Genomic DNA, 9458 nt, shown 5'->3' on the forward strand with positions numbered 1-9458 from the left:
CGGCACACTAGTGTGCCGCGGAACAGTGGTTGAAAAACACTGCCATAAACATTCCAATCTGTGAAATCAAAGCAGATCTGCAACTTCTGCTCCATCCTCTTCCTAACAGTCCTATCCAACAGCCTTAGAAGTTTCAAATTTCCACCTGTAGGTCAGAAGGAGACTAAGCAGACAATGACCAGAATGCCTTACATTTTTTTTAAACCTGTGTAACAATGAACCTGTATGTTTTTGTCTCTGATTGAACACTTGATATTCTGTCTGTATTTAGGAAGTTTATTGGAGAGGTTTGCGCTCTTAAAATCCCCAAAAACAAAAGAGTCTAGGTGTTTTCCCACGTCTCTTATTAGCTCAGTGAGCTGCTTTTTGAGTCTCTGATGTGCAGGGTTGTGGTGGGATGTAAACATTGGCCAAAACAAAGGAGGAGAACTCCCTGTGTGAATAAAAGGGTTTTACACTCTATAAAGAATGTACACCAGCCTTTGTTTATGTAAAAGCAGATTCCACCTCCTATCTTTTTCCCTGAGAGCTCTGCGCTTTGGTCCGCTAAAAGCAGCTGGAACTCCAGCATTAGAAGTGCACTCTCCGGGGTGTGTTCACCGAGCCAAGTTTCAGTGAAACTGTGGGCAGATCAATGGAAGTCTGAGTTTATTGAATTGAGAAGGAACAGTTCATCCATTTTGTTAGCCAGGGAGCAGACATTAGCCAGGTGGATTGAGGGCAAAGGTGCGCAGAATCCCCCGTTGCCAAAGCTTCATGAGCGCGCCTGCCCATTTACCTCTTCTTTGTCTGCAGTCAATCCCAGAGAGAGCCACTACTGCACCAACTAAGGTGTCAGTAATGCAGAAGTTGATGAAAATTTGAGGAAAAAAGTGGGTTCAATTCAATCACATATGCATTCCAATTGATTCTAGTTATCAAACAGGACATTTAGCTCAGGTACTTCTTCACATTAGTTTCAAACTTTCTCTGTCTAAGGAAACCAAGCAGATAGCATAGTCATTGACTCGTGGCATTCACACCTCCTGTAAGAGCGTGCAGCGACAGCAGGCATTTGCTTGTGTTGTTGTTGGCTTTGCAGCAGTCCCTCATACCGAGCATGCATGTAGTGAACAACAAAAAAGAAGCATCAATCAAAAAATAATAAATTGCATGTTTCCACTGATATTTTTTTTACAATTTCTGTTTAGTACTTAGTTTCCTATCTTTGAAACTGTCAATCTGATTTAAGTCTTTTCTCTAATGATCCTGAAATCCAGACACACTGCTGGAGAAGAAGACCTGTGAGGCTCAGGAAACTAAAAGAGGGATTGAAACTTTGCATTCAAAGTCTGCCAAGAGAGAGTTTTAAAGACTGATGATGATAAAAGAAAACTTAGATGGATGGAGACAAATGAAAGCACTCATTCATAAAGCATATAAAAGAATCTCAAACTTCATGCAGAGCAGTCATGCTTAACACTGAATGGTTCCACTTTGGAGCAAAGCACAAAAGACATTTGAGAATGAAAATGTATAAAGTAAAAAAAATAAAAAATAAAAAAAAAAGCGCAGAGAAGAAAAGCAGAGGCATCTAAGGGCGCAACAGATTTGGTGGGGAAATGTAAAGGACAGAAAAAGATCAACACAAAGCAAACTCCACTCCTGAGAAACTCTTACCTCAGGGTGTAGCTTCTACCCTTTGAGTGTTATAATAAGAAAATAACATAAACATATGCAGTGATAAATTAGAAACAGCTGAAATCTGTATCGGCAGGTCAAATCTTTAGAAAAGGTGAACAACACAACATCGTCAATTGTAATTTAATCTAATTATAAATACAAGTTTTCTGAGAAGGCTTCAGAGGTGTGTTTGAGAACATTGGTGAACAAACACTGCTATGAAGACCAAGGAGCACACCAAATAGATCAGAGATGAAGTTCAAGACATCATCCATCATCTAAGCTGAAAGGCTGAGCAAAGAGAGCATTAATTGGCATTCATACTTTTGCAATGTACTGTATGTATTTGAAAACTGGTCAGTGAGTTGTAATGTGGACTGAATAAAAAGGATTTCATTAATTTGTGAGACATTTTAATTAGCTAAATTCAAGGATGATAATGACTGATGTGATGAAAATGTGGTGGAAGTTGTTGCTAGTTTAATTCATCTAATATGTAGTGCTGCTATATGAACTGAAAAGCAGTTTATTTGAACTAAGTAAGCATTTATCTAAAATGCATTTTTGCAGCTTTCTACAAATACTAATGCAATACTCTGAGCAACTTGGGTGCAATAAAGCCAGACAAACATTGCTTAAAAAATAAACTGATGAGGGGGCAGAGAAAATGGTGAAAAATAATAAGTCTATATAGTTTAGCTGTGTGAAAGACAGGTTGATGTTGTACAGCAGTGTATGGGCAGCTAGAGATGATTTGAGGACATATGAAAGGTCATGCACACCTGAAAGGTGCCAAGCTTTTTATAATAGAGTGTTGGGTTTTTACAAGTGTTTGTTAAGCTGTCTGTGGGGACTCCAGGAGTTTGAAGCCAAGAGGCTTTGAGGTAAAAGGAAGTGAACAGAGGGAAAAAGAAGAAAAAATGAAGCAGAAAAAAGGTGAAAGGAGATGGACTTTTAACGTGAAGAGGATTTAAAGCAATGGACATAACTGATGTGTGATGCTTCAAGGCCTAAAACTTAATCCCCCCCCCCCCCACCCCATGGGGATAAATATCCACAACCGCAGTAAATTCCTCACCTAGATCTTAGTTCCAAAACACGCTTGCAGAATTTCAACTGAGAAATTAATGCTTTTGACCTGGGCTCGCTAGAAATGCCAAGCGTTCCATCTGAGGATAAATCTTTATTTTTTAAAAATCACTGCCTGTGAGGTATGGAACAGCAAAACGCCTGAGGCAGGGGTAACGATCACCAGAGGTAGCTGCTGAGGGAAAGACAAAACAAACAGCGTTAACACCAAAACAGAACAGGTTGCAGATATCTTAAAAGGTTTTTCAATTTATTGATAGATTTATCTTTTGATCTTCATAACTCCCGACCGTAAAATATAGCTTTGCCCATTTCTACGCTAACTGTTGTTTTGTTTTGCTAACTAAACATGTCTATGGATAACTTCTTGAATGTGACATAGTGTACCCATCACAAAAATAAAGCAAATTAAAATAGAAGAAAGCTCAATTGGTGAAAAAAAGTTCATTCAGTATGTACATTTTGAGTTTTGGGATTACCAACATTATCTATAGTTGCACAATGAGTGAGATGTTGTTATTAATGTGTACTATAAAATAGCACTATGTACTCTCCAGGCTCATAGTGGTATTTTATACTACAATCAAGTAACTATGCTAGTTGCCATGACATCCTGTACATATAAAAATAACTTTTAAGAAATTTGACATTGTATCATAGCAGTAGATGATGCCTTGGAAGAGGCCTCTGTCTCTTTAAGAACCTTTGACCCTTTCTGACACTCCCATTCAGCTCGCCATTACAACTGTTAACTGCGTTAAGTGAGAAGTAGATTGTATAAGTTCAGCAGACTCACACTTAGGCCTATTACAATAAACACTAAATCAATTAATCGCATGACAAATTAAAAGAAACTCAATACTTTTCATTTGCTTATCATTTTTTAAAAATGTTTTTATTATTATTATTACCAAAAATGTAGTGATAAAAGTCTTCAGTCTGGTGCTTTGGTCTCAACTATCCCTTTTTTGAAAGATAATTTTGTTTACAAAGACTTAATAATTCATTTTATTTGTTGTCGGCTTCATAATTTACTTTATTATTTATTTTGGATATTTGCAGTTCCAGTATTTAAATGTTCATTAGAATTTAAACTTTATTGATCCTTGCATCATTACTCCATTATCACTGCTACAATATTAAAATATTATTGTTTATCGCAATAAGTTCTTGGACAATTTATCATCCAGCAAAATTTGTTATCGTGACAGGCCTACTCACTCTTTTACTAGGTGTTTGATAATTGCTGTTGCAACTAGTCTGGTTATTTAAAATGTATTTGTACGTCCATGTGTGTTGGAGAAATCTAGGTTGGAGACTGAAACTTCAAGGTGGAGCATTGGCTAAATAGGCGGCGCATTATATGAGCAAGCATCTCCTTGTGGCTTCCATAAGGGATTCAAGGATTTCTCAAACATGAGAAGATGAGATGTGTTGAAATGTTACTTCAGTATTTGCACATGGTTGTAGGATGACCATTTGTTGAGCTGCAGAAACGGACCCTTTAGTTGGAGTACAGCAGAAAAACTGATTGGAAGATGAGTTATTTCTTCACTCCTATATAAAACCCAAGGTGCTGTATTGCATATTCCCCTGGATTTTTTTTATTTGAGTTGCTTAATTTAACACTTCATTGAGGGAACTGATTTTCTTCTTTAGCTTTTTGTGTATTTCAAGTTGTTTTTGGATTAATGGCTTTTTTCTCTCTTAATGTGATGCATTTTACCATCAATGTTTTACAGTGATGCTGTGCTTCAGCTAAGACAGTTGCAAGGTCCTTTGATTTGCATGTTTTGCAACAAAGCAAGATGTGCAAATCTCTCTCTCTCTCACCCCAATATAATCGTTCGTAATTATCTGACCCACAAACTAAATGTTTAGTCTGAGTTAACAGGCAGTTTTGTGAAAACAAAGGTTAAATGTTTAATAAATTTAATAAATGTTGCACCACTGGGCATAATTTATTTTTACCATATTATTAAATGCTGAGCCCGACTCTGGCATTAAATGGATGGAACAAGGACGGCAGGTTACACTTATACTCCTCCATCAAAATTGACATTTAGCAGCAAGGATTCCAAGACACTAAAAAACTCCCATTATGATGATACAATGAACAATCAAGCACACCCAGCCTGAGCGCAAGCATCAATCACTAGGGATGTTAGGGAGCTCTTGGAGTTCAGGACGGACGGATGAATGAATCTTTTTCAAAAGTGACAAAAAATAAACAAGGAAACGTTATATGAAGTGAATTTATGCAGTCTGGCAATATGAGAATATAAAATACCTATTGTTTTTTTTTAATTTTCTTGATTTTATTTATTTATTGGGTGGTAAAATTTGCAAGTCAGAAAGTTAATGAGAACTGGGGAAATAAGAATAAGAGGCTCTGACAGACTTCCAGGAAGCTGCAAAGACTGAACCTAATTTGCAGATATTTTATGTTTTTTATCTTTTTTTTTTTTTTTTGGTAGACTTAGGTAGGTTAAGTAAGGTGAACAGGGGTAACAGTCTTTTCAGTTGATGTGTAGTGATGGTGTTAATGGACCTAATCAGTTTCTCGGAGAAATATTTCTTAAACAGATGATTTCCTGGGTGGGCAAGAATGGTGGCAATTTTACTCATCTTTTCTTTATTTTTTTTTCACTGACTGGTCTTGAAGCACCTTGATGGAAAGTGTCTCAAAGTCAATGATAGCGGGCTATCATTGACTTTGGACTAGTACAAAGTGCTCAGTGGACTAATACATGCTCAAGCCTTGTCCTTTGAAAAGGGGGAGCACCATACAAAATATTCAAGCTCCAAGAATAGAATATCTGCATGTGGAACGCCAATTTTGCAAATTGACCTTTGGGTGATTGGAAAAGAGAAAGAAGAGAGGAAAAAAAAATACTGTAAATATTTTATATTTGTGCATGTTATTATTTTTTTTCTAAGACACTAATATACTTACATTCAAAACTGTGTCCTCTGGTCCCTATTTAGCAGACTAAACTCAAGGTGTTATTTATGTTTTGCAGCATCTATGACCTCCATGGATTTGTGTGTGGAGGGTTTTGCTTTCAGAAGCACAGTATTTGCACTGTGTCTCTCCTGCTGATATCACAAAGAACCTCAAAATTCTGGCCTTGATGGAATCACTCTATCACCAAAGCACTTGTGGCCTTAACAACTTTAATCAATCCGGTTAATTGCTCATATGTGACACTGGCAGTGACGACAGTGTCATCCATTTTCCATATCAAATAGATCATTAGCTTGATGCTTTACATACTGAAGTTTAGCTCGGTTGCGCTCTCTGTCCCTCTCTCTCTCCCCCTTTCTCCCTCTCTCTCAGCAGTGAGAGAGTGGCACCTCTCTCACTGTTGCCAGCATCATTAGCAGTGGTCTCAACCAAAGTGCTTCAATTAGGATTACCTTGACTTACAATGTAGCTCATTAAGAGCAGATGAGTCACTGTAAAACATTAACACTGGCGTCCTGGTTTTGTGATCATACAAAAATAATTTCTAATAGGAGTAATTATAGTGGTTGGTGCTTGAAATCAAGATCCTTTTCCATCTTAGTCAATTATTTTTTACCAGAGTCCCAATAATAACATATAATGCAGCAATACTATTGTGACATATTTCTAGCTAATTTGCCAAATAAAAATGAGTGTATTTCTGCAGGACAAGTTTTTAAAGCTCTTACACATAGGAATAGTTTAGTTAACTATGTATTGAATATGCAGAATATAAAGACTGTGACACATTTTTAATTCAAGTGCTGCAGTCTGCTGTGGCATAGAGATTAGTTAACAAAAAAAAAAAAAGTCACTTCAGTGATCAAATGGTGTATGCCAGGAATCCAGTACTACAGAGCCAAAGTCCTGCAACTTTTTGATACATTTCCAGTCCAGCTCATCTGAATCAAAATTATGGGTCATTACCAGGCCAACCTTCATGACATGTTTAGTAGGTTATTTGTGCATTTTGTTCTGGTGTGTTAGAACAGAGATGCATCCGAAGGTTGTAGTAGAGTGGAAGACTTGAGTGGAGAGTCTTGGTATAGAGCCAATTTTAACACAATTAGCCATATTTTTTCACCTCTTAACAGGTCATGGGTGGGACTCATTATAAACCTTTAAGCCCGATTCTTCAGATCTCTAAGTATAGAAAATAAATGAATAACATTGTACACAGTCATCCATTAATGTCAGATGCTTGCATACACTAACTGCCTGATCCACAAAAATTCCAAATAAGAAGTGCTAAATTGCATGAACAACAACAACAAAAAAAATTGACATCGGCATGCAACTTCTGGCACTCCGTCTCCCACTAGCCATGCATTCTCCAACTCAGTCAGCCCAGTATTACTTTTAATCTTACTTTGTCAATTTGAAAAAAAGTATATTACTTACTTGCATAATAACTTATTACAACACTGAGGTTGGAAAATGTTCTTGTGCAGAGGACATTTCCTTTTATTTGTTTTACCTTTAATATCCCTTGGGTTCCCCGATGGTGTTATTGTCTCTGGTGGCTGTTCATGTTCAGGTTTGTTTCCTAATCACAATATTTGTGGTGTTTTTCATTTTGGTTTAATTGCATAAATATTGTCTACTGTCCGACAGCATTAATCTATCCCATGAAAACATATTTTGCCTGCACAATTTGCGGAACATGCAGCAGATAATTATAATCAGCATCACTTTTTCTGGGCTACATAGATGCACTGCTGCAAGTCATCCAGACCTAATGGTGTTATGCTGCAGTAAAGTGAGGTTAGGCTGTAATTACTTATTAATTCTGCAGCATTGTTGGAAGATATTTTATCTACATTATCTTTACCTTATATTCTTATGTTCCAAATATCTGACAAGCAATGTCTTCTGTCTTTGTATCTACGCTTGCTTTTCACCATGCTTATCACAGACATTTTTGCTTGCCAGCTTGCACCCGCAGTTCAGACATGCTATATAAAGATGCAAAAACTGCACTCACAGTGTGGTTCAGGTTTAATCAATTACATTGGGAGTGATAAATAATCACATTTTCTTCCCAATTTTTTTTAACTTTCTGATGATGAGCAAATGTTTTGCGTACGTACTGCTGTTTTGGTATCTACTGCTGGCTGAAGCTGCTAAGACAAAATTATCCCCAGTGAAACTAATATTTTACTACATGGGCTCAAAGGCCACTCATTGTGATAGAAGCCATTACAACGAGTGAGGAAGCAACATAAAAGCCAGACAATGTTTTGCAATTGCTCACATGGACAAACACCTTATCTAATTATTTAAAACTGGTCCCAGTCTTTCCCAGTTTCCCTGATTCGCCAATCATTGGCTGCCTTGTATGTATCCTCAATTACTGTTTTGACTTGCTAAGTAGATGGTTTATGTACAGAACGCTGATATCAATTTATACTCTTAGACAAAGTAAGTTAGCTTCTGTTCAGCTTTTCCAACTTGTAGCATTACAGAAAAAGTTATGATTATGAATTCCAAGTAGTTCTATACTGTAGTGTCAGCAATTCTTTTCATCTGCAACAGCTGCTGCTGAGAAAAACACTGCTGCATGCTAAATCTAACTCAGGGAACAGTACAAAAAAGGCAGACCGTGAGGATCTTGGAACTTGTGAAAGTGGGCACTCTAGAAATTATGGAAGAGTTACTTAGAGAACCCAAGAACAAATAAGACAGTTTATTATTATGTAACGATGCTGTTTAATTTTACAACACAATGGAAATTTCACAAGTACTGCAGGCTAAAAGTATTTGAGATTTTCAGAAATCTAAACTTTAATGGATAACTTGTTGTAGCTTTTGCTATTTGGGGTAAACTTTATTAAAATATTTATTTAAAAAGCATTCTTTAAGTACTTGTGTAAGAGTAGCAGTATTTCTAAAGAGCTTCTGCTTTATAAACAATATTATTTGTTATTAATTTGGTGTTAAAAGATGAGCTTTTTTTTTCTGCTAACGAACTGCCACAAAGTATAAGTCAGATTTTTACCTTTGTGTTGAAAGTCTGTTTTATTCACCAGCAATAACAAAAAAAAGAAAAAAAACATTTTCACTTTTCTGCAAAACTCACCAACTGCACAGTTCTTGATAAGTAGTATAGGATAAGCTGTATTTCAAAATAGCAGGAGTAATCTTATATTTTTTGAACAATACCAAAATTTGTTGTTAATCTGTTGCTAGGATACGATCATGTTTTTTGGTAACCAAGTGACACGAAGTACACATCTGATTTTTACTTTTGCAAAATTTACCAACTGTCTATTTCTTGTGTCTAAGCAGATGAGCAATATTTCAAAAGAGCTTATGTTTTATTAACAATAATTAATTTGCTGTTAAGAGATTATTTATTTTCTGCAAACGAATTGCCTCGAAGTATAAATCAGATTTTTACTTATGTGTTGAATGTCGGTTTTATAATATATTCAACACCAATGTCAAAAAAAAAAAAAAATCACTTTTCTGCAGAATTCACCAACTGCACAATTCTTGTTAAGTAATTCTTGTTAAGTAGTTGTGTAAGATAAGCAGTATTTCAAAAGAGCAGAAGAAATATTATGTATTTTGAACAATACCAATATTTGTTGTTATTCTGTTGCTAAGAGATGAGCGCGTTTTCTGGTAACCAAGTGCCAAGAAGTAAACATCTTATTTTTACTTTTGCAAAATTTACCAACTGTCTATTTCTTGTGTC

General features: G+C 36.1%; 1 protein-coding gene and 1 long non-coding RNA gene across 2 annotated transcripts in view; one reads left to right on the forward strand and one right to left on the reverse strand.

Annotated features, from left to right (window-relative positions):
• Positions 1-9458, forward strand: part of LOC106935977 (glutamate receptor ionotropic, delta-2-like) — a 32521-nt gene that overhangs the window by 11935 nt on the left and 11128 nt on the right. The gene's annotated exons all lie outside the window — the stretch shown is intronic.
• On the reverse strand, positions 8667-9254 carry LOC106935978 (uncharacterized). The gene is made up of 2 exons (XR_001422025.1): positions 9159-9254; positions 8667-8756 (listed from the first exon to the last, which is right to left on the reverse strand). It is a non-coding gene; the product is annotated as an uncharacterized LOC106935978 (long non-coding RNA).

The sequence above is a fragment of the Poecilia latipinna genome, unplaced genomic scaffold (assembly GCF_001443285.1).
Source record: "Poecilia latipinna isolate Pla-1442-1.1 unplaced genomic scaffold, P_latipinna-1.0 Scaffold2054, whole genome shotgun sequence".
Classification (NCBI taxonomy): Eukaryota; Metazoa; Chordata; class Actinopteri; order Cyprinodontiformes; family Poeciliidae; genus Poecilia; species Poecilia latipinna.